At 37.8% G+C, this 27,126-nt stretch overlaps 1 protein-coding gene and 1 pseudogene across 4 annotated transcripts in view; one reads left to right on the top strand and one right to left on the bottom strand.

The window, feature by feature from the left end:
• APLP2 (amyloid beta precursor like protein 2) overlaps positions 1-27,126 on the top strand; it is an 84,127-nt gene that overhangs the window by 12,425 nt on the left and 44,576 nt on the right. The window lies entirely within an intron of this gene.
• LOC109435843 (cell division control protein 42 homolog pseudogene) lies at positions 7,472-12,642 on the bottom strand (annotated as a pseudogene).

Raw genomic sequence — 27,126 nt, 5'->3', positions numbered from 1 at the left:
AAGTGGAATTGTTGGATCAAAAGGCAGCTCTGTTTTTAATTTTTTGAGGAATCTCTGTACTGTTTTCTATACTAGCTGCATTAATTTACAATCCCACCAACAGTGCACGAGAGTTCTCCTTTCTCTATATCCTTCTCAGCACTTGTTATTTGTTGATTTATTAAGGATAGTCATTCTGACAGGTGCGAGGTGATACCTTATTGTTTGAATTTGCATTTCCCTGATGATTAGTGATGTTGAGCATCTCTTCATATGCCTGTATCTGTTGGCCATCTGTGTCTTCTTTGGAGAAATGCCTCTTTAGGTCATCTGACCATTTTTTAATCAGATTTTTTTTCCCTGGTGTTGGTGTATGAGTTCCTTATATATTTTGGATATTAACCCCTTATTGGATGATGTATCATTGGCAAATATTTTCTCCCATTCAATAGGTTCTTTTGTTGATGGTTTCCTCTGCTGTACAAAAACATTTTAGTTTGACGTAGTCTCATTTGTTTAGTTTTTCTAACTTCTCCTGTCTGAGGAGACATATCCAAAAAATATTACTAAGGGTGATGTCAGAGTTTACAGCCTATGTTTTCTTCTAGGAGTTTTATGATTTCAGGTCTTACACTTAAATCTTTAATCCATTTTGAGTTTATCCTTGTATATGGTGTAAGAAAGTGAACCATTTTCATTCTTTTGCACATACCTGTCCAGTTTTCCCAACACCATTTATTGAAGAGACTCTTTATTCTTGTTTCCTTTGTGATAGATTAATTGATCATATAGATGTGGGTTTATTTCTAGGCTCTATTCTGTTTCATTGATCTATGTATCTGTTTTTATGCCAGTACCACATTGTTTTGATTATTGTAGCTTTGTAGTACACCCTGTTTCCCCAAAAATAAGACCTAGTTGGGCAGTCAGCTCTAAAGCATCTTTTTTTTTTTTTTTTTTAAAGATTTTTATTGGGAAAGGGGAACAGGAGTTTATTGGGGAACAGTGTGTATTTCCAGAACTTTTTACAAGTCAAGTTGTTGTCCTTTCAGTCTTAGTTGTGGAGGGCCCAGTTCAGCTCCAGGTCCAATTGCCCTGTTAGTTGCAGGGGGCACAGCCCACCATCCCTTGCAGGAGTCAAACCAGCAACCTTGTGATTGAGAGTCCACTGGCCCATGTGGGAATCGAATCGGCAGCCTTCGGCGTTATGAGCATGGAGCTCCAAACACCTGAGCCACTGGGCTGGCCCTCTAATGCGTCTTTTGGAGCAAAAATTAATGTAAGACCAGGTCTTATTTTACTATAAGACTGGATCTTATATAATATACTATAAGACTGGGTCTGTCGTGTGGGAGACTCTGCTTGCTGCGCCATTTGTCATGTGGGGCAGCCTGCGGGGCCTCCTGTTCCGCTCCCCACATAAGAACGCAGGATATGACTAGGCCAAAAAGGAACACCCATGGAGTCATAGATAGGGGAGTCATACCACTGTCGTCTCACTGGCGGCACTATAGTCTCACTGGAGGCTGGATCCACACGACTTGCAACCTGCGGTCCGCTTCTCTGCCTGCCAACTGACCGACTGACCAACCAGCGCAGCCGTGGCAGTTAATATCAGTGGCTAATTGGCTAACTGTTTACAGCTGATGGTCAATTAGCCACAGCTGAAGGCCATCTACTACCTGAGCCAGCACCTTTCCACGTGAGGCCGAGAGCCTGGAAACTGCTCTCTGGGGCTCTGTCCCCACAGGGTCTTATATTAATTTTTGCTCCAAAAGATGCATTAGAGTTGATTGTCTGGCTAGGTCTTATTATCAGGGAAACATGGCAATTCTTTGAATGTTTGGTTGAATTCACCTGTGAAGCCGTCTGGTTGAGAACTTTTATTTGTTGGGAGTTTTTTGATTACTGCCTCAATTTCATTGCTAGTAATTGGTGTGTTTAAATTTAGTGTTTCTTTCTAGTTCAGTGTTGGAAGGTTATATCTTTCTAGAAACTAATCCATTTCTTCTAAATTGTCAAATATGTTGGTGTATAATTGTTCATAGCTTTTTTTAATGATGCTTTGTATTTCTGTGGTCTTTATTGTAACTTCTCTTTCATTTATGATTTTATTTAATTATAAAACAGGGTAGGATTTTCTTCTTGGTGAGTTTGGGTAAAGGTTTGTCGATTTTATCTTTTTAAAGAACTAACTCTTAGTTTTATTGAACTTTATTTCTGCTCTGATCTGAACCTGTTTCCTTTGTTCTCGCTATTTTGAATTTTTTTTTGTTCTTTTTTATTTTTCATTCATTTAGATGTAGAGTTAGTGTTTATTTTGGAGTTTTCTTCCTTGAGGTAAGCCTGTATAACCATGAACTTATCTCTTAGGACTGCTTTTGCTGCATCCTATACATTTCGAAAAGATATGTTTTCATTTTCATTTGTTCCAAGAGAGTGTTTGATTTCCTCTTTGATCCATTGGTTGTTTAGTAGCATGTTGTTTAGTCTCCATGTATTTGTGTTTTTTCCAGTTTTCTTCTTTAGTTGATTTTTAGTTTCATACTGTTGTGATCAGAAAAGATGATTGATGTGATTTCAATCTTCTTGAATTTATTGAGGCTTATTTTGTGGCCTAATATGTGATCTATCCTGGAGAATATTCCATGTATAGTCAAAAAAATGTGTATTCTGCAGTTTTTGGATGAAATGTTTCAAAAATGTCTATAACTAGATGTGGTCTAATGGCTGTTATTTCCTTAATTTTCTGTCTGCATGATCTATCCATTGATGTGAGTGGGATATTAAAATCTCCTACTATTATTGTGTTAACTGTGAATTTCTCAGTTTATGGCCGTTAATACTTGCTTTATATACTTAGGTGCACCTACTGTGTTTCCACCAAAATAAACCTAGCCGGACAATCAGCCCTAATGTGTCTTTTGGAGAAAAAATTAATCTAAGACCTGGTCTTCTTTTACTGTAAGACTGGGTCTTATAATATAATATAATACAATATAATACAATACAATATAATTATAATATAATACTGAGTCTTATATTAATTTTTGCTCGAAAAGACGCATTAGAGCTGATTGTCCGGCTAGGTCTCATTTTCAGGGAAACACAGTATGTTGGGTATATAGATACTTACAAAAATTTTTGTATCATTTTCTTGGATTGACGCCTTTTATGATTATATGATGTCTTTTTCTTTTTTTTTTTTTAAAGTAATTTGTGTGGCATGAGCATGTTTCCCCAGGTGGTTTCTTTTCATTTCTATTTGCATGGAATATCTTTTTCCATTTCTTTACTTTCAGTCTGTATGTGTCCTTTGATTTGAAGTGAGTCTCTTATAAGCAGAATATGGATGGGGGTCATGTTTTTTAATCCATTCAGTCACCCTATGTCTTATTATTGGAGCATTTAATTCATTTACATTTATTGATAAGTATGTAGTTATTGCCATTCTGTTAATAATTGTTATATTCTTTGTTCCTTTATTCTTCTCTTGAACCTCTTCCCTTGTGGTTTGCTGGTTTTCTTTAGTGTTTTGTTTGAGTTCCTCTTTATTTGTGTGTATATTTTGTAGATTTATGTATACCATTGTTTATAGCAGTCTATTTTAAACTGACAGACATTTATTTAATTTTGAATATATTTTGTAAGGACTACATTTTTGCTCCCCTATCCACACTTTGGTTTTGATGTCATGTTTTAGATCTTATTGTGTTGTGTATCTCCTAACCCCCCTTGTATTTTGAGTTGAGTTTGATATTTTTTTTCTTTTGACCTTCATAGTAGCTTTTTAAATGTTTGTTTGCTGCATTAAATAATTTGGTGTTGCCTGTGAGAGTTTTTTTTCTTATTATTTCTGGTTATGGCCTTTCCTTCTCTGCCTAAAGAAGACCCCTTAAAATTTCTGGTAAAATTGGCTTAATGGTGATGCACTCATTTAGTTTTTGCTTACCCAGGATACTTTTTCTCCTCCTCAATTCTGATTAGTAACCTTGCTGGGTAAATTATTCTAGATTGTAGGTTCCTTTCGTTCAGTACTTTAAAGATGTCCTGCCACTTTCTTGCCTGCAAAGTTGCTGATGAGAAATCAGATGATAACCTTATGGGGCTTTTTTCGTATGTGACTCATTGTTTTCCTCTTGCTTCCTTCAGGATTGTCTCTTTAACTTTTGCCATTTTAATTACAGTATGTCTTGGTGTGGGTCTCTTTGGGTTCATCTTTTTGGGAACTCTGTGCTTCCTGGAACTGGATGTCTGTTTCCTTTCCCAGGTTAGGAGAGTTTTTAGCCATTATTTCTTTAAATAAAGTTTCTGTTTCTTTTCCTTCTGGAATCCCTGTAATGTGAATGTTTGAGTGCTTGATATTATACCAGAGATCCCTTAAACTATCCTCATTTTTTTAAATTATTTTTTCTTTTTGCTGTTCTGATTGGTTGATTTCCACTAGTCTTCAGTTCACTGATCTGATCTTCTATATTAGCTAATGTGCAATTGATTCCTTCTAATGTATTTTTCATTGCAGTTATTGCATTCTTCGGGTATGTTTGTTTCTTTTTAAATATTTTCTTAACTCTTAGTTGAAGTTCTCTCTCTAAGTTCCTCTATTGTACTCTCAAGTATGATGCGCACCCTTATGACCATTCTTTTGAATTCTTTATCAGGCACATTACTTATCTCTATTTCCTTAGGGTTTTTTTTTTTCCCCCTGTGGATTTTTCTTGTCCTTTCATTTGAGTTTTTTTTTTTTTAAAGATTTTATTGGGGAAGGGGAACCAGGACTTCATTGGGGAACAGTGTGTACTTCCAGGACTTTTTTTCAAGTCAAGTTGTTGTCCTTTCAGTCTTAGTTGTGGAGGGCGCAGCTCAGCTCCAGGTCCAGTTGCCCTTGCTAGTCGTAGGAGGTGCAGCCCACCATCCCTTGAGGGAGTCGAGGAATCAAACTGGCAACATTGTGGTTGAGAGGATGTGCTCCAACCAACTGAGCCATCCGGGAGCTCAGTGACAGCTCAGCTCAAGGTGCCATGTTCAATCTTAGTTGCAGGGGGCGCTGCCCACCATCCCTTGCGAGACTCGAGGAATTGAACTGGCAACCTTGTGGTTGAGAGCCCAGTGGCCCATGTGGGAATCCAACCGGTAGCCTTCGGAGTTAGGAGCGTGGAGCTCCAACCGCCTGAGCCACCGGGCCGGCCTATCATTTGAGATTTTTGTCTGTCTTTTTATTTTGTTTAATTTTCTATGTTTGTTTAGGTCAATTAGACAAAACAGCTGTCTCTCCTAGTCTTGAAAAAGTGGCTTTATGTAGAAACAACCTCTGTGTGGGCTGTGTTTGCCGGTGATTTTGGCAGGCTGATAGGGCCTGAGTGGGTGCCTAAGATGTCCGGGACACTGGCCTATTGAGCCAAAGCAGCTCTGGGCAGGGAGTCCAGGTCCCTGCTGTTCCTGTTTGCTCTGTTTAAAATTTTTTGGTAACTTTTCAATTACAGTTGACATACAATATTATATTAGTTCCAGGTGTACAACACAGTGATTAGGCATTTATAAACTTAGGAAGTTATCACCCAATAAATCCAGTTCCCATCTGACACCATGCATAGTTATTACAATACTGCTAACTATATTCCCCATGCTGTACTTTACATCCCCATGACTATTTTGTAACTGCCAATTTGTACCTCTTAATCCCTTCCCCCGCCCCCCACACCCACACCCTGTTTGCTCCCTTTGTTAGGAGGAAAAAGGTTCTGGGCATTGTAGCTTGGAATGCCCTCCAGTTCATGGTGCAGGAAGTTCCAAAGCACACAAATTACACAGTGCTCACAAATTGCAAAGTGCTCGAAGTGGAGGGGAGCAGTGGTGCTCACTGGCTCCTCCTGGAGAGTTCCCACAGCTGCAGGAGAGTTCCTGCAGTTTCCCACCTTCTGTAGTTGTTTTTTCTCCTGTTTGTTTTCCAGAAGCTGTTCATTTGGCCCTCAGTTTTCTCACAGGAGTAATTGCTCTATATATGCCGTGTTTCCCCAAAAATGAAACCTAGGTAGACAATCAGCTCTAATGCATCTTTTGGAGCAAAAATTAATATAAGACACAGTCATATATTATATAATGTTATATAAGACTTGGTCTTATAGTAAAATAAGGCCAGGTATATATTACATTGTATTATATTATAAAGACCCGGTCTTATATAATAGTAAAATAAGATCAGGTCTTATATTAATTTTTGCTCCAAAGATGCAATAGAGCTGATTGTCCACCTAGGACTTATTTTCGGGGAAACACGGTACATGTATATTTGAGTTTGCTTATGGGAGGGGGTCAGTTCAGCATCCTCCTGTGCTGCCGCCATCTTGGACCTCCTAACAGTCTTCTCAAATAATCAACTTTGCATTTTGTTGATCCTCTTTATTGTTTATTTTACATTTTATTTCTTTCTCATTATTTCCTTCTTTCTACTTTTTTTCCATTGCTTTGTTATTTTTTCTGACAATTTGAGATGACTGCCTTAATTCAACTTTTTTCACCCTTGTTTACTAATATACTTACCCAAAGCTATGAAATTTGCTCTCAGTAGGGCTTTGGCTGCAGTTAATAAGATTTTGTTTTAAAGCTTCCTAGTTATTTCTTGAAAATTGAGTTATAATTAACATAACATTTTGTAAGTTTTAAGTTGTACATTGTGTTGATTTGACACATTTATGTGTTGCAATATGTTTACTCCATACTCTTTGCTAATACCAGATCACGTCCCATAATTGTCATTTCTTTTTTGTGGTGAGAACAATTCAGACCTAGTCTCTTAGCAACTTTGAAGTTTATAATATAGTATTGTTTACTATACTCACTATGCAGTGCATTAGATCTCCAGAAATTTGTCTACTAGTTGTAAATTCATATCCTTAAATAACATACAAGTTTTGATATGTAATATTTTCATTATCATTCAAATAAAAAAATAGATTTTCCATTGTGACTTTTTTTTAAAAACTAGACCTAGGAAGTGGAATGTGGAATCACTCCATCCTCTTCTCCTTAAGGGGCTATCTAATGGTTAATGAATTTTTTTTAAAAAATGACTAAATAAAAACAAACCCCACACACACTCCCCACCCCACAATAAAACAAAACACTAGATGTCCCAAATTACTCTCCAGAGTGGAACCTGGGAGCAGCTTCAACAACCCAAATAAGTCTGTTACAGAGTCATCATAAGCATGCCTTGCTTTTAAACAAAAAACAACAAAAAATTGAAAACAAAAACTAATACTGGTCACTTTTCTGACAATACACAATTACTTAAAATGAACTAGTATGGGGGGGTGGGGTGGGAAGGAGCCATACATATGGGCCTTGTCTCACATGAGTGCATGACGGTGGGTGCAGGGCATTTGTCCTTATTGCAAAAACAAATTTTAATTTTTAATCTTTAGTTTGATTTAAACATTGCTTTTAGTGTGATGTCAACACCAGGTGTGCAGAAAGGACTCGGAAGAGATGTTCATAGCAGCACACACCTGTGACTCTTCTTTAGTTTGGAGGCTCTAGGGCAGCCAGTATTGCTTCATCAAGTACATTTTTTAGGCCTTTCTGTGTGAGTGCAGAACACTCCATATACTTGACAGCCTTCAGGTCCCCAGTCAGCTTTTTAGCAGTCTCTGGAGTGACAGGCTTTTGTTTGTTCTTGGCAAGTTTCTCAGTTGTAGAGGGGTCATCTCTCAGATCAATTTGGGTCCCAACAAGCAAGAAAGGAGTCTTTGGGTAGTGTTGAGTTATCTCAGGCACCCACTTTTCTTTCACATTTTCACATGAGGATGGAGAGACCACTGAAAAACAGACTAGAAATACATTTGTTTGTGGGTAACTCAGTGGTCGTAATCTGTCATAATCCTCTTGTCCTGTAGTATCAAAAAGTCCAAGAGTATTTGGCTCCCTACCAGTCATAAATGTGACTGCATAGTTTTCAAAAAAGGTACCTACTCAGATGGACATTTGTTATATAGGATATCAGGAGACATGTTTTACGAATCGCACCATCACCCACAACAACACACTTAATTGTTTGTATTGCTGAAATAGTTTTCTATCCACTTTAAATATTTCAAATCCAGTGACCTCAGCTTATGACCTGTTCTTAATGATTTTTAAAATTTCCTTTTTTTCTTTGACTTATTGAGAAAGGTGTGTTAAAAATCTCCCACTGTGTCTTTTCTTCTTTTTGTAGTTCTAACAATTTTTGCTTTCCTTATTTTGTGGCTATGTTATTAGGTGCATACAAATTTAAAATTGCTCTCTCTTCTGGAAGTACTGAACCTCTCATATAGTTTCCCTCTTTATAGTTGTCTTTATTAGTACTTTGTGTAATATTTCCGTCTTTATGTTTTAAATGTGTTTATGGTTGGGTTTTTTTTGTTGTTAATTTAGTAGACAATATTTGTCTTTTAACTGAAATATTTGGCCCATTTACATTTAATGTGATTGCTAAGGTACTTGAGTTTTCATTTACCTTCTTTAGTGCTTTTTGTTAGATCTGCCAGTTTTATTGCTTTTTCTTGAATTGAAATATAATTGACGTAACATATCAGTTTTAGAGATGCAGCTTAATGATTTGATATTTGTATATGTTGTGAAATGATCACCCCAATAAAAATCTATCGTGTTTCCCCGAAAATAAGACCTAACTGGAAAATAAGCCCTAGCATGATTTTTCAGCAAGACATCCCCTGAACATAAGCCCTAATGCGTCTTTTGGAGCAAAAATTATAAGATCTGGTCTTATTTTCGGGGAAACACGGTAGTTAATATCCATCACCACACAGTTATAATTTTTTTCTTATGAAAATTTTTGAGATTTACTCTCTCAGCAATTTTCAAATTTACAATGCAGTAGTATTAACTGTAGTCACTATGCTGTATGTTACATCCACAGGACTTATTTATGACTGGAAGTTTGTATCTTTTGACCCCCTTCACGCATTTTGCCAACCTCCATCTCTGGCAACCAGCAATCTGTTCTCTGTGTCTGTTTGGTGTTTTTAAGATTCTACATACAAATGAGAGTATACAGTATTTATTTTTCTATATCTGATTTATTTCACTTAGCATAATGCCTGCAAGGTCCATCCATACTGTTGCAAATGGCAGGGGTTTTTTTAATGGCTGAATAGTATTCCATTCTGTATATGTATATGTGTATGTGTGTATATATACCATATTTTCTTTACCCATTTCATCCAACAATTGGTTGATACTTAGGTTATGCTTGTCTCTTTACTTAACTCCTTTGGTAGTGGTTATTATTTTGTTTCTCTTATTACTTGGGGATACACACACACACACACACACACACACACACAAGGTCTGACAGTTAAGTTTGCAAACTTGTTGCAATGATGTTACTAATCTTTTTTTATATTGGAGGGATTATTCATTATGAATTTATTCATTATGAATTCATACCAAATGGGCAGTTAACCAAGTTTAACTGGAAGTGCTGAAAAGGCTGTGTGAAAAAGTTAGATAACCTGAACTTTTCGCCAACAATTCATGGCTCTTGCATCATGACAATGCACCAGCTTACCTGGCACTGTCTGTGAGGGAGTTTTTAGCAAGTAAACAAATAACTGTATTGGAACATCCTCCCTACTCACCTGATCTGGCCCCCAATGACTTCTTTCTTTACCCTAAGATAAAGGAAATACTGAAAGGAAAACATTTTGATGCCATTCAGGACATCAAGGGTAATATGACTCCATCTCTGATGGCCATTCCAGAAAAAGTTCCAAAATTGGTTTGAAGGGTGGACTAGGCGCTGGCGTCGGTGCATAGCTTCCCAGGGGAAGTACTTGGAAGGTGACCGTAGTGATATTCAGCAATGAGGTATGTAGCACTTTGTCTAGGTTGAGCTCACGAACTTAATTTTCAGACCTCATGTGTGAGTGTGTGTGTGTGTGTGTGTGTGTGTGTGTGTGCGCGTGCGCGCGTAAATTCCTCTAGTGGTTATTTTAGACGTTTCAATAACTTGCACTTACCAATGTCTTAAGTATATTGGTATTTTTACCCTTTTCCTGGACAATTGAAAGACCTTATGACACTTGAACTCTATTTAACTCCCTTTTGAATACTTTTGCCACTGTTGTCATATACGTTAACTTCATTTTAAACCCCAGGAGACATTATAGAAACTATGTTTTATACAGTCAAATGAATCTGAATCAGTGGTTGTCACCTCTGGAGGCACACTGGTATCATCTGGGGAACTTTTACAAAACACGGATGCCTGGATTTCAATTCAGTCAAATTACGTTTGGGTCTCTTGGAGGGAGGGTCAGGCGTACAGTCACGTGCCACATAGCGATGTTTTGGTTGATAACCGTTGTAATCCCATAAGATTATAATGGAGCTGAAAAATTCCTATTGCTTGGTGATGTAGCTATCAACGTTGTAACACCAATGGGATCCAGAGTCTCTTTGAGATGGCCTGGTGCACCCTATGCATCCTGCCTGTAGGACCCACCTCTTCCTCCCTCCCTCCTTCTCCCCTCTCCCTCCCCCTTGTCCTCCATCAGTCCCTTCTACACTGCACATGTCTCTCAGTGAAGTTGGAGAGGAGCCAGCTGCCTGCAAACAGGAAGGCACATACTTCCCCCAGGGCTCAGGCACCTTTCTGGGGACCTGGTCCTAATAGTGCAATGCATTACTCACTTGTTTGTGGTGATGTTGGGGTAAACAAACCTACTGCACTGCCAGGCCTATGAAAGTAGTGTACTTAGAATTGTGTAACAACTTACAATTGTTACAACTGCCTGTTTTCAGTACAGTAACATACTGTATAGGCGTGTAGACTCGGAGCAATAGGCTGTACCATACAGCGTAGGTGTGTAGTAGTAGGCTGTGCCATCTGGGTTTGTGTCAGTGCATCCCTGCCTGATGTTCACACGTCGGCGAAATTGTTTACCACACCCTTCCTGACCTGATCCCCACTGTTAAGCAGTGCATGGCTGTTTCTTAAAAACTCCCCGGGTAAGTCAAATTTTCAGTGAGATTGAGAGTCTCTCATTTAGATTTACATATTCTCTTCGTTATTCTTCATGCCTCTTGTATTTCTGACCTTTCTGGGGTAATTTTTTGTCTTCCAAAATGCTCTTCCAGAATTTTCTTAAGGGTAGGCTGTTTGGGGACATTTTGTTTCACTGTCTTTCTTGTAAGATAAGTTCATTGGGAATAGAATTTCTTTCATCATTTTAAAGATCTTTATTGCTCATATTTAATGTTATCCATATTGTCATGTTGAATCTTATCAATAACACCGTAAATGTTGCTCCTTTAGAGGTAATGTGTCCCTTCTCTCTGGCTACTTTTAAGCTTTTTCTCTTTGAATCTGGTTTTCAGTAATTTTACTATTGTATAGCTAGATGTGGATTTAAAAAAAAATGTTGACCTTGTAAAACATGGGGGTTAGGGGTGTTGACCCTGAACAACATGGTTAGGGGTGTTGACTCCCCCACCCCATGCAGCCCAAAATCCACATATAACTTTTAACTCCCCAAAAACTTTTAAGTACCCTCAGTATCCATGGGGGATTGATTCCAGGACCACTATCATACTGAAATCCCTATATGAAATGATATAGATCAGTGCACAGTTGACCCTCTATATTCATGGACTCCCAGCCATGGATTGAGAACAATATAGGTATTTATTTAAAAAAATCCACGTATAAATGGATCCATGCAGTTCAAACCTGTGTTCATTGATCAACTGTATGCTGCTTGTAGAGCTCCTTGAATCTGTGGTTTGGTGTTGTTTTAGAAAAATTCTCAGCTATTGTCTATTTAAGTATCTGTTTAAATATTGCTTCTGCCTAATTCTCTCCTTTTCTCCGGGACTCCAAAAACAAACATCTTAGACATTGTCACTGTATCCTCTGTGTCTCTCCATGTCTCATTTGGTAGGTTTTCTTTTGACCTGTCTTTTAATTTCTCCAGCTCTAACTAATCTACGATGTACTCTATGCATTGAGTTAATTTCAGTTATTGTAATTTTCAATTTTATAATTTAAAATTGGCTTTTACAGTTGTTTCTAGATCGCATTTAAAATTCTTGATTTTTGTCTTTTATGTCCTTGGACATGATAAGCATACTTGAAGTCTCTCTGAATTCCAGTGTCTGGTCCTCCTGTGGGTCTTTTTCTATTGTCTGTTTCAGCTGGTTTTATTTAATTCATGGTATTTTGTCTTTATGTTTGTCAAGTTATTTTTGATTTTGTGCCAGACATTTTAATTACACAGATGCTTAAAGATTAATTTGAGGCCTAGGCCAATGTTATGCTCTAGAGAGCATATGCTTTGCTTTTACCTGGAGCTTGAAGACACTAGTAATCCAGGATCTCATTCTCATTTCATGGATTGAGAGGATTGGAAGCTGAGCGGCAGTCTTTGTGAAGTCCTGTCAATTTCTGGGTTACCCTTCTAAGTTCAGCCTGCTTTGGGATATCCTCTCCAAACAAGTATGTTTCCTTTATCTGCTTCTTCCCCCCCTGATTCCAGTCCCTTTTCCTTTAGTCTTTCCATGCTATCAAAAGCAGTATTTAAGCTCTTCTCTTCAGAATCTTTCAGCATCAGGAGAAGAAAAAAAGCCCTGCATGCTGTACTCACCTTCTTGGGCTTCCATCCACCCCTGTGCGCTGACCTAGTAAATTTTCACTGTCTTTTAAGATCCCTACTGCCTTTAAGCACTTGCTTTTAAAGTATTTTGTATTGCTTTTCTAGTTGTCCTTATTAGAGTCCGTCTAAATTACCTAGTTGGCTGTAATTGGAAGCTAGTTTCCTCGAAATTAGATATTTACTAAGAGTTTATAGAGAAAGCCTAGTGACTTTAAGTAATTAAGGAAGAATAGACAAGCAGCAACAGAGAGGAAGATTCTGGTGGTGGTTGGAATATAATAATAAGTTATATTTATGGTACAATTACTATGTATAGTTTTCTCCATGTATTCTTTGAAGCCTTAAACAGGAACTATGGTTATCCTTGTTTTATAGATGTAGGAACTGGGGCATGTACAGATAAAGTAACTTGACCAAAGTCACAGGTCAGTATGTGATGAACTGACTTTCAAGTTTATACTCACTGGTAGACCAAGTGGCCTGGGTCAGATGCCTGGGGAAGAGATATCCTAGGGTGGCATGGGGGCACCAAAGGTCTGTGGAGAAGGTTATCAGTCAACATTTAAGCAAAAATTTGCAGTTGATTCTTAGTAATTAGAAAGTAAAGAGAAAACTCTTCTGAGGTTGTTTCTCAGTGTTCACTACCAACCCACTATCATGTCATGGGATTTAGATTTACAGTAATTGTACATTATGACTTGAACGTGTATGATCTAAAGGATCTCTTTGGTACTTCCTATAATCTTTCATTAAAAGTGACCATGAGATTCTAAATTGACTCTTAATAAATTATTATGGTGACTTGGTATGTATCATGTGTTAAAGAAGTATGAGGTCATTGTGAAAAAGCTAGAAAAATAAAAGTATAGCCCCCCCCAAAAAAGAAATTAACTCTAATTTACTATCCAGATAACTAATTTTTTTTATTTTTCTAATTTTGTTTTCTGTACATCTTTATTTTTTTAAAGAGTGGATTTCCCTTTGTGTTTATAACCTATCATCCCCCTCCTGTTTGACATATTGAATAACTTTCCAAGCCATTAAGTATTTTACAACATCACTTTTGGTTCAGTCACCGTTTATGGTTTGGGGCTTTTGAATTCCCTGGATTTTTATTTATTTACGTATTTATTTTTATCTTTTTCCCCCTTCTTCTGCCTCTCCCACCCCCTCCGGTTCAAGATGTTGTTTCTTAGTCTAGTTGTGTAGGACATAGCTACCATGCTGGTATTATTAGCCTTACGCCCCACCCCCACCCCCACCCCCACCCCAGGAAGTCGGTCAGCTGCTCACAGCTGGTCACAGGTAGCCCACGCAGCCTTTAGGCTCACCCCCAGCTCCAGGGAGAGCTGTTGTTCTACAATCTTAGCTGTAGAGGGCGCAGCTCACTGGCCCATGTGGGAATCGAACCGGCGGTCATGGCATTAGGAGCATGGCGCTCCAACCACCTGAGCCACTGGTGCCGGCCTTTCCCTGCATATTTTTTTTTTTTTTTTTTTTTAGATTTTATTGGGGAGGGGGAACAAGACTTCATTGGGGAACAGTGTGTACTTCTGGGACTTTTTCCAAGTCAAGTTGTTGACCTTTCAATCTTAGTTGTGGAGGGCGCAGCTCAGCTCCAGGTCCAGTTGCCCGTTGTTAGTTGTAAGGGGCGCAGCCCACCATCTTTGTGGGAGTTGAACCGGCAACCTTGTGGTTGAGAGCATATACTCCAACCAGCTGAGCCATCTGGCCTCCCGGGAGCTGAGCGGCAGGTCATTGACTTTATTCTAGTTGCGGAGGGTGCAGCTCGCTGGCCCACATGGGAATCGAACCGGCAGCCCTGTTGCCCAGAGCTCGTGCTCTAACCAACTGAGCCACCCGTCCTCCTCCACTCCCTGCATTTTTAAATGTGCAATATGTACCACTCTAAGTTGCCTTCCATGCACTGAATTTGGAGTTACTTAAGTTGATGCACATTTTGAGTTAGTGCATAAGGATACTGCCTACCAGCCCGTGGTTGGATATTGGCCAGCAGCATTGAAACTAATTTGAATATTTGATTGCATTTTGCCTTTATTTTGTAATTATGAGTGAAAACAATGGGAAAAGTGCTTATTTTATTGATTTGAAGCATGTTTTCATGGAGTTAGTGCTTATTTGATGCTTTCTAGGTCGAGAGTCTTTAAATTTGGGTGAATATGCAGTGGGCTCAATTATGTAGGAAAAGTTAAGGAATGTTTATGAAGTAGTAGAATTAAGTTTTCGAGGATTTTTTTCCCCTGAAACACTAGGAATAGTTGAGATTTGTCCAAATTATTATCTTTCTAGTAGTAGAAGCCCTAAATACCATGCGTATCTTTAAACTTGTTAATCTTTTCTGGAATACATTTTATGTAAGAGCAAGTGTCTTCCTGTTCTATATTTAATTCATTCCTTTATCATTCGATAGTATGTTTTAATTTTTCTCTAATGTAAACAATATTAATGGCTATACCTTTTTTATCCATTTGCTGTATCTTGAGTTGACATTTAAAAGAACCCTTGGATATAACTTGTTTAAAAGTTGAAGACTTTCTGTGGTGATTGGTTTATTTGAAGTTCTTCATAGTCATCATCAGAGACACATTTATTACATTGCTCTAAGCAAGGCATTGTCACAGGACTAATAACTCGCTGAAGGCAGCATAAGGTTCCTAAAATGATAAATGAAAGAAACCTTTTCTATTGTTGGAAAAATGATAGTCAACACTTCTCTAGTCATTTAAAATAAATTACTTTAGCTTATGTTTTTTTAAACCTTTTTTTATAGTGTTTACTTCCAGACGGTTTATGTTGTCAGCCACGAGATATAAATTTCTCTAAATTGTACAACTCAAATTCCATAGATTTTTTTTGTGTGTGATAAAATATACACAAAAAAATTACATTTTAACCATTTTTAAGTGTGCAGTTCAGTGTCATTAAGCACATTCACAATGTTATGCAACCATCAGTTCTCCATTTCCAGAATTTTTCATCATCTAAAACGGAAACGTTGTACCCGTTAAACAATAACTCCCTGTCCTCTTCCCTCTCAGCCTGTGGAAACCTCTCAGTGAATTTGTCTGTTCCAGATACCTCCTATAAGGAGAAACACAATGTTTGTCCTTTTGTGTTTGGCTTATTTTGCCTAGCATGTTTTCAAGGTTCATGTATCAGAATGTTTTCCCTTTTTTTAAAGCTGAATATCATTCCATTGTGTGTATATGTTCCACATTTTGTTTATCCATTCATCTGTTAATGGACATTTGGGATGTTTCCACCTTTTGTCTATTGTGAAGAATACTACTGTGAACATTGTTGGACATGTATGTGTCTGTTTGAGTTCCTTCTTCCAGTTCCTTTGGGTATGTAGTGAAAAGGAATTGCTGGATCGTATGGCAATAGCATGTTTAACTTTTTGAGCACTGCCACACTGTTTTCCACAGTGACTGTACCCTTTTAATTCCCACTGTCAATGTGCAAAGGTTCCAGTTTCTCCACATCCTCGCCAACACTTGTTTCCTTCCTTTTCCTTCCTTCCTTCCTTCCTTCCTTCCTTCCTTCCTTCCTTCCTTCCAACCATCCATCCATCCATCCATCCATCCATCCATCCATCCATCGTCCTAGTGTGGGTGTGACATGGTATCTCATTGTGGTTTTGATTTGCATTTGCCTAATGATTAGTGATGCTGAGCATCTTTCATGTTGGCCATTTGTATGTCTTCTTTGGAGGAATGTCTATTCAAGTCTTTGCCCATTTTTGAATAGAGTTTTTGTGAGGGTGGTTGTTCAGTTGTAGGAGTTCTTTATATATTCTGGATATTGATCCTTTATCAGATACATGATTTCCAAATATTTCCACCCATCCTGTGGGTTGTCTTCACTCCCTTGATAGTGTTCTTTGATGTACATAGGTTTTTAATTGATGAAGTCCAATTTAGCTATTTTTCTTTTGTTGACTGTGCTTTTGGTGTCATATCTAAGACATTAATGCCAAATCAGATGTCATGGAGACTTTTCTTTGTTTTCTTCTAAGAGTTTGATCTCTGTAGTTGTTAGGTTTAGATCTGTGGTTCACTTTGAGTTAATTTTTGTATATGATTTAACATAAGGGTCCGACTTCATTTTTTTGTAGGTGATACCCAGTTTTAACAGCAATATTTGTTGAAAAGACTTTCCTTTTCCTATTGAATGGTTTTGGCACCCTTGTCAAAAATCCTTTTACTAATATGTATGCGAGACTTCATTTCTGAGCTGTCCTATATGTATGTTTTATTGTATGCGTTTTTTATGCCAGTAACACTGTTTTGATCACTGTAGCTTTGTGATAAGTTTTGAAATCAGGAAGTGTGAATCTTCCAACTTTGTTCTTTTTCAAGATTGTGAGATTCCATGTGAATTTTAGGATGGTTTTTAAAATTTCTGTGAAAGATGCTGTTGAGATTTTTATGAGTATTGCATTGAATTAGCATAGTGCTTTGTCTCATATTGCCATTGTAATAATATTAAGTCTTCCAATCTTCAAATACCATAGGTCTTTAAAGTAAATTATTGTAATCAAATTTCTTAAAATTGACAGAATATGATTCATCTTAGTTTATACTATGACTTCTGAGTGTTAGGTGTTTGATGAATTTTACACTTTTAAAATTAACTGCCATCCCTCCTAACTGTGATGCTTGGTACATAAACTAAAGCAGAGATTGAAAATCTTGCATGCTCTCACCATTGTATGGCTTCATTATATTTTAAATTTAAATTAAACATCACTATTTCCAAATGACATGCATTTTAATATATAAATTCCTTTCCATTTTTTTTGAAGAAATTGGAAAATCTGGCAGCAATGCTGAAGTAGCAGCAGGCCCCTTTAGTTGTCAGAGACTTTGGTCTCCTTGAGGGAGGTTGAATGTGGGTTGCCATTTTTGTTTTATACTCCTGTATGCTCCTGTTACAGTTTCAACCTTTGTTGAAAAGAGGAGAAAGAGAAAGTTGGCTTGAAATCACCTCTTGCAATAAATATTTATTGTTCATGGCAGATTTCAAATGAACTAAAAACCACATCTCATAACTTAATGTTTTTTGATTGGCTGGTTAGATTCTGCCCTGGCCCCATCCCGTTTTGAAGAGGATTTCAGCTTAATGCTATATGAAATGTTCTTTATAGAAACTGTTCACCCCCCCCCCCCCATAGCAACTCTTAAGAAAATGATTATTTGAATCTTGATTAGCTTCCACAGGATCTATATTAATAAAATATTCTTCTGGGCTATTATTTTGAAAGATTAATCTTGCGAATTGATACAAGTTGTTGAGACTGAATGTTGTCTAGTGTTGATTTTAAACACTGGAACTAGTCAGGACAGATTAAAAGCAGATTAAAATGTTTTAAGTATTGATTTTAAAAGATTAAATGCAAAGCACAGACTGAAACCCGATAAGCTCCCAGACAAGCTGAGACATTATATGTGGTTTTACATGTGAATATGTAGTCAGTGAAGAAACTGAACTTGTCACAGAATGGTGGAAGGCATATTGCACCAGTACTGATCCCTTTGGATTAATGGATAGTTATTAAAATGTTCCTGTGGTGATCTGATAATTCTGTAAGCAGCATCTATGCCTGTCTCTGAAAAGCTAGAGAAAATAAAATAAAATATAAACTCCTAGTCAAGTTTGAGGTAATGAAGGTTGCTTCAGTAAACTTTATCATGAAGATCAAGTTACAGATATACCACTTGTAGCATTCTTTCTACTTGGTAATTGTGAAGGTAAATTTCTCTTGGATATCACATCAGTATTTGGAACATTTTGGAGTTATATGGAGAAAACGTCTGGAAGAGAGTAAAGAGACAAAGAAGTGATCAGAAAGGTAGAGTGTCTTATACAAATATAGATTAGATTACATCATTTTATACCAGCATAGGAAAAGTTCATTGTTGGCCAAGTAAAATATAATATTACCATGTTAAATATTACTGAGACTAAGGTAAGGCTTTTGTGATGTTATGTAGGTAACTGTTAGTCTTACATGTGTTTGGAAATGTTTGAAACCAGTTTTTCCACAGGGCCAAAGAAGTCACTTTAACCTAATATGAACACTTGTTTTCATCCTGGCAATAAGTATTAGAAATAAGTTACAAAAGTTTTCCCATTGAGCTTGTTAATAGCTGTCCCAAGAGATGAGGAGGGTGAAGAAGAATCATTCTAATACAAAGCCAACATGAATTGCCCAAATTTGGCTTGGTAGTAAGTGACCAGATAGCATTATATTAATATTATCTCGAAAATAAGACGTAGCCGGACCATGAGCTCTAAGGCGTCTTTTGGAGCAAAAATTAATATAAGACCCGGTCTTATATTACAATATATTATATTGTATTATATTTATTGTACTATATCTTATCTTACATAAGACATACTATACTATATCTTATATTATATTACATAAGTCTTATCATAAAATAAGACCAGGTCTTGTAGTAATAAGACCGGATATTAATTTTTGCATTAGAGCTGATGGTCCAGCTAGGTATTATTTCCGGGGAAACACGGTAGACCTAAGTAGCTGTTTGACCTGCCAGTCTTTGAAGGGTTCAAGGTGAACTAGTTCTGATGACTTTGTAAGACTATTTAAAAGAAAAGCAAGGAGGGATTTTTCTAAACAAAATGTGTGTGCTACACAGGTTCTCATAGCTGTTGAAATGTACCACAGTGCTTAAATACCACAGTGTTTTTTTGTTTTCTGTGAAGTCACTGTATATGTATGTTGTATATGTTGGCGGAAATAATTTTTCCTTTCTCCCTACAATGTTTCTGTTGATACATCATTTAGAGGGTAATCTAAGTGCTACCAAGGACATTAAACACTTTGCTTTTAGTAGAGCTAGTTTTTTATAAACTGGTTTGGTTGTTGGTGTTCTCAACCCATATTCAATTCTCGTGGGGTGAATTTTTAAGAATTACTGAATTTGTGTGTGTGTGTACTTGTGTACACATATACATATACACATACACATATATGTACTGGGGTTGCCAAAAAAGTGTATACACATGACTTGTTTCATCTTTTGTTATTGATATATATTGAGTATTACAATTTTAATACAGTTTTCACACATATATACAGAGGGTGCCAAAAAATATATATGCACATTTTAAGAAAGAAAGAAAATGTATTAAAATATATACATATATAAATATATATATAAAAATAGATATTACATATATACATACACATACATAAACACATATACATACACACAGACAAAAGATACTAATGCTTGCTCTAGGAAATTTTCAAGAAAAAGTGGTTTTTTTACATAGATATATATACACACACAAACACACACATATATACATATATATGTATACGTACATATGTATGGTTGTGGATTGTAATGATATATTAAAATTAAGAATAAAGACCATTTGGGAATTTTTAACTATAAAATACATAAAATCAATTTAGTAAGATGGTTTTCATTTTTTCATTCAAAATATAATAGTTTGGAATTTGCTGATGGTTGCCATGCTCTCATCTGCCTTTTATTGATTTGCTTTTAAGGAGTGCCTGAATTCAGATTAACATGTTATACAGAGTAATTGATTAAACTTGGTCTGCGCAATGTCTGTAAATCATCAAAGGAAGAAGGTTTTAGCACAAGGAAAGGATGGTTTGATTGTTCCATTTAAAAAAAAAAAGATTAGATGAATTTTAAGAAAATCATTGTTCAGGGGAAGACTACAAGTACTGGTACAGAAACATCGCAAAGTTTTCCAGAAAAATTAGCTGAAATTGGGAGTAAGAGATCGCTGAACATGTGTCTTTGGGAGAATGCCTGGCTCCCTCCTTGACATGATTGAAGCATTCAGGTACTACAATGAATTGGCAATGAAAATCATCCAGGCATGCAAACATGAAGGAAACACAAGGTGCTTAGAGCAGCAGAAGATACTAATGCTTGCTCCAGGAAGTTTTCAAGGGAAAGAAGTCATCTTCTTTTTGTACTTCATGAGATTTAAATATTTTAAGAAGCTTCAGCCACTCTCGCCTATAAAGGAAACACTTGAAAAGAACTTTCATGATTGAGATACTTAAGTTTATAACAACATTAGTGTCTGCTCTTTTTTCTCTTTATTTTCATGTTTGGTTAGGAATAGACTCCCAATTTATAATATTATGCCTATAGAAAATGGATACCATCATTGTACCTTTCATTGTGGCTTAACTTTTGGCTGTCATTTAGGAAGCAGTCAGATGTGACTGGGCACCTCTTATATGACAAGAGTTTGAGAATCTTTCCTTTTTTATTAGCATTATTTTGTTTACATGCTGTCTCCCCTACCAAGCCAAGCCTCCACACAGTTGAGGACGTGTGACTCATTCATTTTGTTTATCTCGGGAGCCTGCTCTCCTAAGGCCCTTACAAATGTTTATTGACTTACAACAAAAATAATTAAATCAGCAGTTCCTGTGTGATACGAACATCTTATGATATATGCTTTATCTGTTTTGGGTTTTTTGTTTTTGTTTTTATCTTTGGAAGATGTTTGGATTTTGTTCCGTGGTTGTTAGAAGCTTGGGAGAGGGTTGGTTTGTTTCAACCAGACATACACATATGTAGATGTAAAGAGTTGGGGGATGGAGGAGAGCATAGTGTGTGTGTTTGTGTGTGTGTCCCAGCAATTGAATAAAATAAGACATTTGGCTCTTGGCACTTAACCCACTTACATATAACCGGTAGAAAATCCCTTTTAAGATGAAATGTCTTGAAATCCCTTTGCCTGTCTAATTTCTGTTCGTTATGTTACTTCTAACCACTTGTCTCTTGAACTAGCCTGGCCTCTTCAGAGAAGCTTTGTGGCTGTTTCCTATTTAACTCTTGGAAGCTTGAGGATTTCTCAAGGAGCCATGCAAGTACCCATTCTTGAAATTAACAGAAACTCTAGCTAGGCTTCATAATGGAAGAAAGGAAAGTGTATTTAAATGGAATCTACAGGTGAAAGAAAAAGTGTCATTCACATTATGTCTTTCATAGCATAATGTTAACTGAACGTTTAACATAGCACTACAATAGAAATAAATTACAAGGCATATGTGTAATGTAAATTTTCCTAATTGACATTTTTTTAAAAAGCAAAAATAGGTGAAGTTAGTTTTAACAGTATATTTTATTTAACCCAATATAGTTGATGAGATATTATTTTAACATGGGTAGTCATTTATAAAGCTGACGTAATAAAATTAATGAGATATTTTACATTTAAAAATTTGCATATTAAATCTTTGAAGTTCTGCATATATTTTACATTTACAGCTACATCTCAATTTGGATGCTAATCTTCATAGGAAATACCTGTTATTTAGATTCCATAAAATAGACAGTTGGAAAAGTAAACTTATATTCTTTGTTTACTGAGACTGTATTTCCTTACATCTCATGTGCCTCCTTGGGCTCACGTGGTCTTGTTTCTGTCACTCCCTCCACCTTGAAGTGACTCGTGCTCTTATAACCACTGAAATCTTGGGCTGACGTTTCAGTTGCTGCTGATTCACCTTTCCTGGTTCTTCTCCCTCCTCAAGGACTTTCCTTCTGGATGCCCATTAAATGTTGATATTTCTTATGGTTCTGTTTTCTCCTTTTCATCTGCAGTCTCCCCAGATGATCCTACCTAATCTCTGGGTTTAAAATTGTTTCAGCCTGTCATTGAAGAGCAAATTCATCATTCCAGCCCAGATTACTCGCCAGTTTTTGTCTAGTAAATACCCCCACTATTGCCACTTGGGTAACCTTTGAGTACTTCAAATACAGTGCATCCAAATCTGAAATCTGTCCATCTCCCATCCTCTTTCCCCTCCCTACTAATGCTCTTCAGTTTCTCTGCTGATTATTAATTCCACTACTTCCCTAGTTGTCAGAATTAGAAAGTGGACTCATTGTGACCTTACTTGTCCCCTGTACAAATCCTATCAGCATCTCTCCAGTCTGTCCTTTCCCCACTGATGACTTTTTGTTCATCACCTCTCTCCTGGATGAATTCATTGCCTTCCTAACTGGCCTCCTGTCTCTCCATAATTGCCCCCCAAAAAAATATGCCTAGCAAGGTCATACATAACTCGTGCTGGAAGAGAGCCCAAGCACAGTTTCTGTGGAGAAGAGGCCATGAAGACTTTGTCCTGAACCTTGCCCCATAGTTATTTCTCTTCTGTGCTAAGCCCTGTGCCGCCTCTGTTGTAGCTCTTCTCAGCTTACAGTGTTCTCAGTTTTCACTTCCTCACCTCTCATTCATAATGTATGTGTTTTACTGTAGTTCTGGGTTTCTCTATGTCTGGATCCTGTCTCTAAAGACTATGAGCTCCCCCAATATGTACATTGAGTCTTACTAGTTTACCCTGTGTATTCATTTGCTAGGGCTGCTGTAATGAAGTACCACCAACTGAATGACTCAAGCAACAGAAATTTATTGTCTTCCTGTTCTGTTCTGGAGGCTAGAAGTCCAATATCAAGGTGTCGGCAGGACCATGCTCTCTCTGAAGGTGCTAAAGAAGGATCTGTTCCAGGCCTCTCTTAGCTACTGGTAGTTTCTTGGCTTTTGGTAGTTTCTTAACTCCAGTTTTCATGTGGTGTTCTCCCTGTGTGTGTCTGCCTTCACATTTCTCGTTTTTATAGGGATACCAGTCATATTGGATTATGGGCCCACCCTACTCCAGTATAACCTCATATTAAATAATTACATCTGTGATGACCTTATTTCTAAATGGGGTCACATTTGGTGGCAGTGGGATGTAGGACTTCAACATATGAATTTTGGGGGGGACACAATTTAACCCATAATGCCCAGTGACTAGCATGTTGACTGTAACATAATTGTAAAGTGATAGGATGAAATAATCTGAGTAAAGATAACAATTGTATTTTCTTAACTGGCATTATGTTTAAATAATAAAAAATAAAAGCTTGTGATCTTGTCAATACTTTTCCATCTCTCGTTTCCAAATATATTCATAGTAGCTTTGAATTGTTGCACCTCAAACGATGCAGGCAGAGGATTCTAGTTGTCCTAGCTCTGTCCTGATGAGAGAATGCTGCTTAGTTTTCCATCCATTTAACATATGAGTAAACCAACAAGTACAGAGAACAAGAGAGAAGGAAAGATGGCCACAAAAATCTTGAAGATGGAAAGCAGATAGACTTGAGTAAGTGAGCTAGTAGACCAGAAAAAGCTGACACCTACATGCAGAGGGAAAAGCCAACTAAAAGCAAACTAATTTGCAGAGCAGAACTTAAATGAAGGATGGAAGGCATCAGGGCTCTGAGTGGGTAAGGCCAGTAACAGGGAAGGGGTTTAAACTAAATGTGAGTGATTAGCCCCTCAACACCCCTCCCCCACTCTTCACCCCAGGAAGACTTAAGATTTACTCCTAATGGCAGGCCCAGCAGAAAATGAGGCAGTGAGAGGTGAAAATGTCCCTAACTAGGCCCCCAGGTCCCTGACAGCCAGACTCATGGGCCCCAGTCAGGGTGTAGGATTCTTCTCTGGAGAGGGGAATGAGAGTCACTGGTTGACAAATCCATGTACAGAAAACTTCTAACCAGCTTTTCAGTGTCCCCTTCTTAGTAGTATTTAATGGATTCGGTGGTTTAGGATCACCAGCTATTTCAGGAACGCCTTGAACATGAACAAGAACCAAACAGATGGGGGAAAAGGCAACTTGAAGACAGTGCAAGGAACAGATAAAATCAGATAAGTTTTTGATATATACCTCAAAGAGGAGAAGGTACTATATCAGTGAAATAATAGTTCGCAATAAAATATGGCTTTCAGAGAACAAGGAAGAGTTCTTGGAGATTAGAAACATGGCATCAGAAATTTAAAAACATAGAAATCTTTCTGAAAGAAGGAATGAAAAGAAACTAGAAAAGATAAGAAAGATAGAGGATTGATAGATATAGGAGGTCCCCAAGATGCAGCTGATAAAAGTTTCATACCGAGAACAGAGGAAACATACGACTGAGTGTGTCCAGGTTGATGTGGCGCCACTGAGAGCTTAGGTACGCAAATGACAAAAACCCAGACCAAGGCACCTTATATTCAAATTTCAGATTGCCAGAAATTGTAAGATCTTAGAATTTACTTCCATATGGGGGGAAAAACAGAACTAAAGGATTAGGACTCAGGAATCAGTGGGCCTTAGATTTATCAGCAGTGCTGGAAGCTAGAAGACAGTATCTCCATATCTTGAATTCTGAGGGAAAATTTTGTTCAGCTTACAATTTAGTGCTTAACCAAATTACCAATAAACTCTGTGCATAAAATAGAAACTTGTTTTGAGAACCTGTTATGTTTGAAACTTAGCCATTCACATACCTTTTCTCAGGAAGATGTAAGTCACTAAAATAGGCAGTGAGTCAAAAAAGAGGAAGGTCTTGGGTCAGAAAACAGGAGAAAAGTGGAAGGAATTTTCAGGATGGTTATAATCAAAGTCCCAGGAATGGTCGCTGTGCTCAGGCCTATGTGTAGGTGAAGCAGGAAAATGGTGGGTCGAGGGAGAAAAAAAGGAAAAAAAACCTGTTAGATTACCTAACGCATATGACTGCATTGAAAGGAACTTCACAGATCTTTTTTTTTAAGATTTTATTGGGGAACGGTGTGTACTTCCAGGCCTTTTTTTTTTTTTCCCCCCAAATCAAGTTGTTGTCCTTTCAATCTTAGTTGTGGAGGGCGCAGCACAGCTCAGCTCCAGGTCCAGTTGCCGTTGCTAGTTGCAGGGGACACAGCCCACCATCCCTTGTGGGAGTCGAATCGCCAACCTTGTGGTTGAGAGGACGCACTCCAACCAACTGAGCCATCCGGGAGCTTAGTGGCAGCTCAGCTCAAGGTGCCGTGTTCAATCTTAGTTGCAGGGGGCGGAGCCCACTATCCCTTGCGGGACTCAAGGAGTTGAACCGGCAACCTTGTGGTTGAGAGCCCACTGACCCATGTGGGAATCGAACCGGCAGCCTTCAGAGTTAGGAGCATGGAGCTCTAACTGCCTGAGCCACCAGGCTGGCTCTTCACAGATCTTTTTGACAGTCTTGAGTGTTAATGATCAGTACTTGTGAAACCAAGCAAATAAAAGACTCAGTTGTGGACCCAAAATGGGAAAAGACAAGGTCTGACAATTAAGTTCGCGAACTAGTTGCACCGACGTTGCTAACCTTTTTTGATACCAGAGATTATTCATTATGAATTTGAACCACTTGAACAAACAGTTAACCAAGTTTACTATTTGGAAGTGCTGAAAAGGCTGTGTGAAAAAGTTAGACGACCTGAACTTTTCGCCAACAATTCATGACTCTTGAATCATGACAATGCACCAGCTCACACAGCACTGTCTGTGAGGCAGTTTTTAGCCAGTAAACAAATAACTGTATTGGAACACCCTCCCTACTCACCTGATCTGGCCCCCAGTGACCTCTTTCTTTACCTGAAAATAAAGGAAATGTTGAAAGGAAGGCATTTTGATGATATTCAGGACATCAAGGGTAATACGACTACATCTCTGAGGGCCATTCCAGAAAAAGAGTTCCACAATTGGTTTGAAGGGTGGACTAGGCGCTGGCATCAGTGCATAGCTTCCCAAGGGGGGTACTTGGAAGGTGATGGTCGTGGTCTTCAGCAATGAGGTACGTAGCACTTTTTCTAGGACGAGTTCGCAAACTTAATTGTCAGACCTTGTAGCTACCTAAGAAAGGAACTGTAATCAGTACATTTTTATGTTATAATAATGTAAATTGGAGCATTGATTTGACTTAACGGGACAAGAGGAAGCAGGCAGATGAACATAGGGTATGGTGGTTTAAGAGTTAAATCCTTTTCTAATAGGAAGTTGATACTGTCTGGACTGAAAAGATACAGAAATACAGCATGTTTGGAAATGTGGAGGTAGAAAGCACATAAAAGGGCCAGAAGTGATGCTCCCTTTGACAGGGGTGCTCACCTGGGCTGGAGGACTGCTCCTCCTCCAAGAGCCTTGTGTTATGTGGCTTTTCAAGCTGTTTACATGGATTCACTTGGCAAAAAAATAACGAAATAAATAAAAATAAAAACTTGCCATACCGCATAAGTTTCTTTTTAATTTGTCATTCGTTATCGGTCTAGTTATATGAAGACTAGCACAGTGTTAATCACTTAGAAATCGCTGCTGAGTGATACCTGCTAATTGATGCTACTTTAACTAAATGTCTTGATAAAAACAAGGAGGAACACAGGCTTTAGAGTCGGACAGTCACTTTAGTGGAAATGATTACCTCTATATTCTAGGTGCTGTTTCCAGATACTGTGGTTAGAAAAACATGAGGGTCTCCTTTAGGGACTTACATTCTCATGAAGGGAGTTGGAAAGAGCAGGTGAGTGAGCAAGTAGTTTCAGATTGCTTGAGGGGGGAGTAAAACAGCAATGTATTGGGGACTGTCCTCAGGAAGGCCCCTCAGAGGATGCACAT

This window comes from Rhinolophus sinicus, chromosome 9 (assembly GCF_057876585.1).
Source record: "Rhinolophus sinicus isolate RSI-liver-muscle chromosome 9, RSI-T2T, whole genome shotgun sequence".
In the NCBI taxonomy this organism is placed as follows: Eukaryota; Metazoa; Chordata; class Mammalia; order Chiroptera; family Rhinolophidae; genus Rhinolophus; species Rhinolophus sinicus.
Note: the sequence above shows the minus strand (reverse complement) of the source record. Positions and strands in the feature narration are given on the sequence as shown.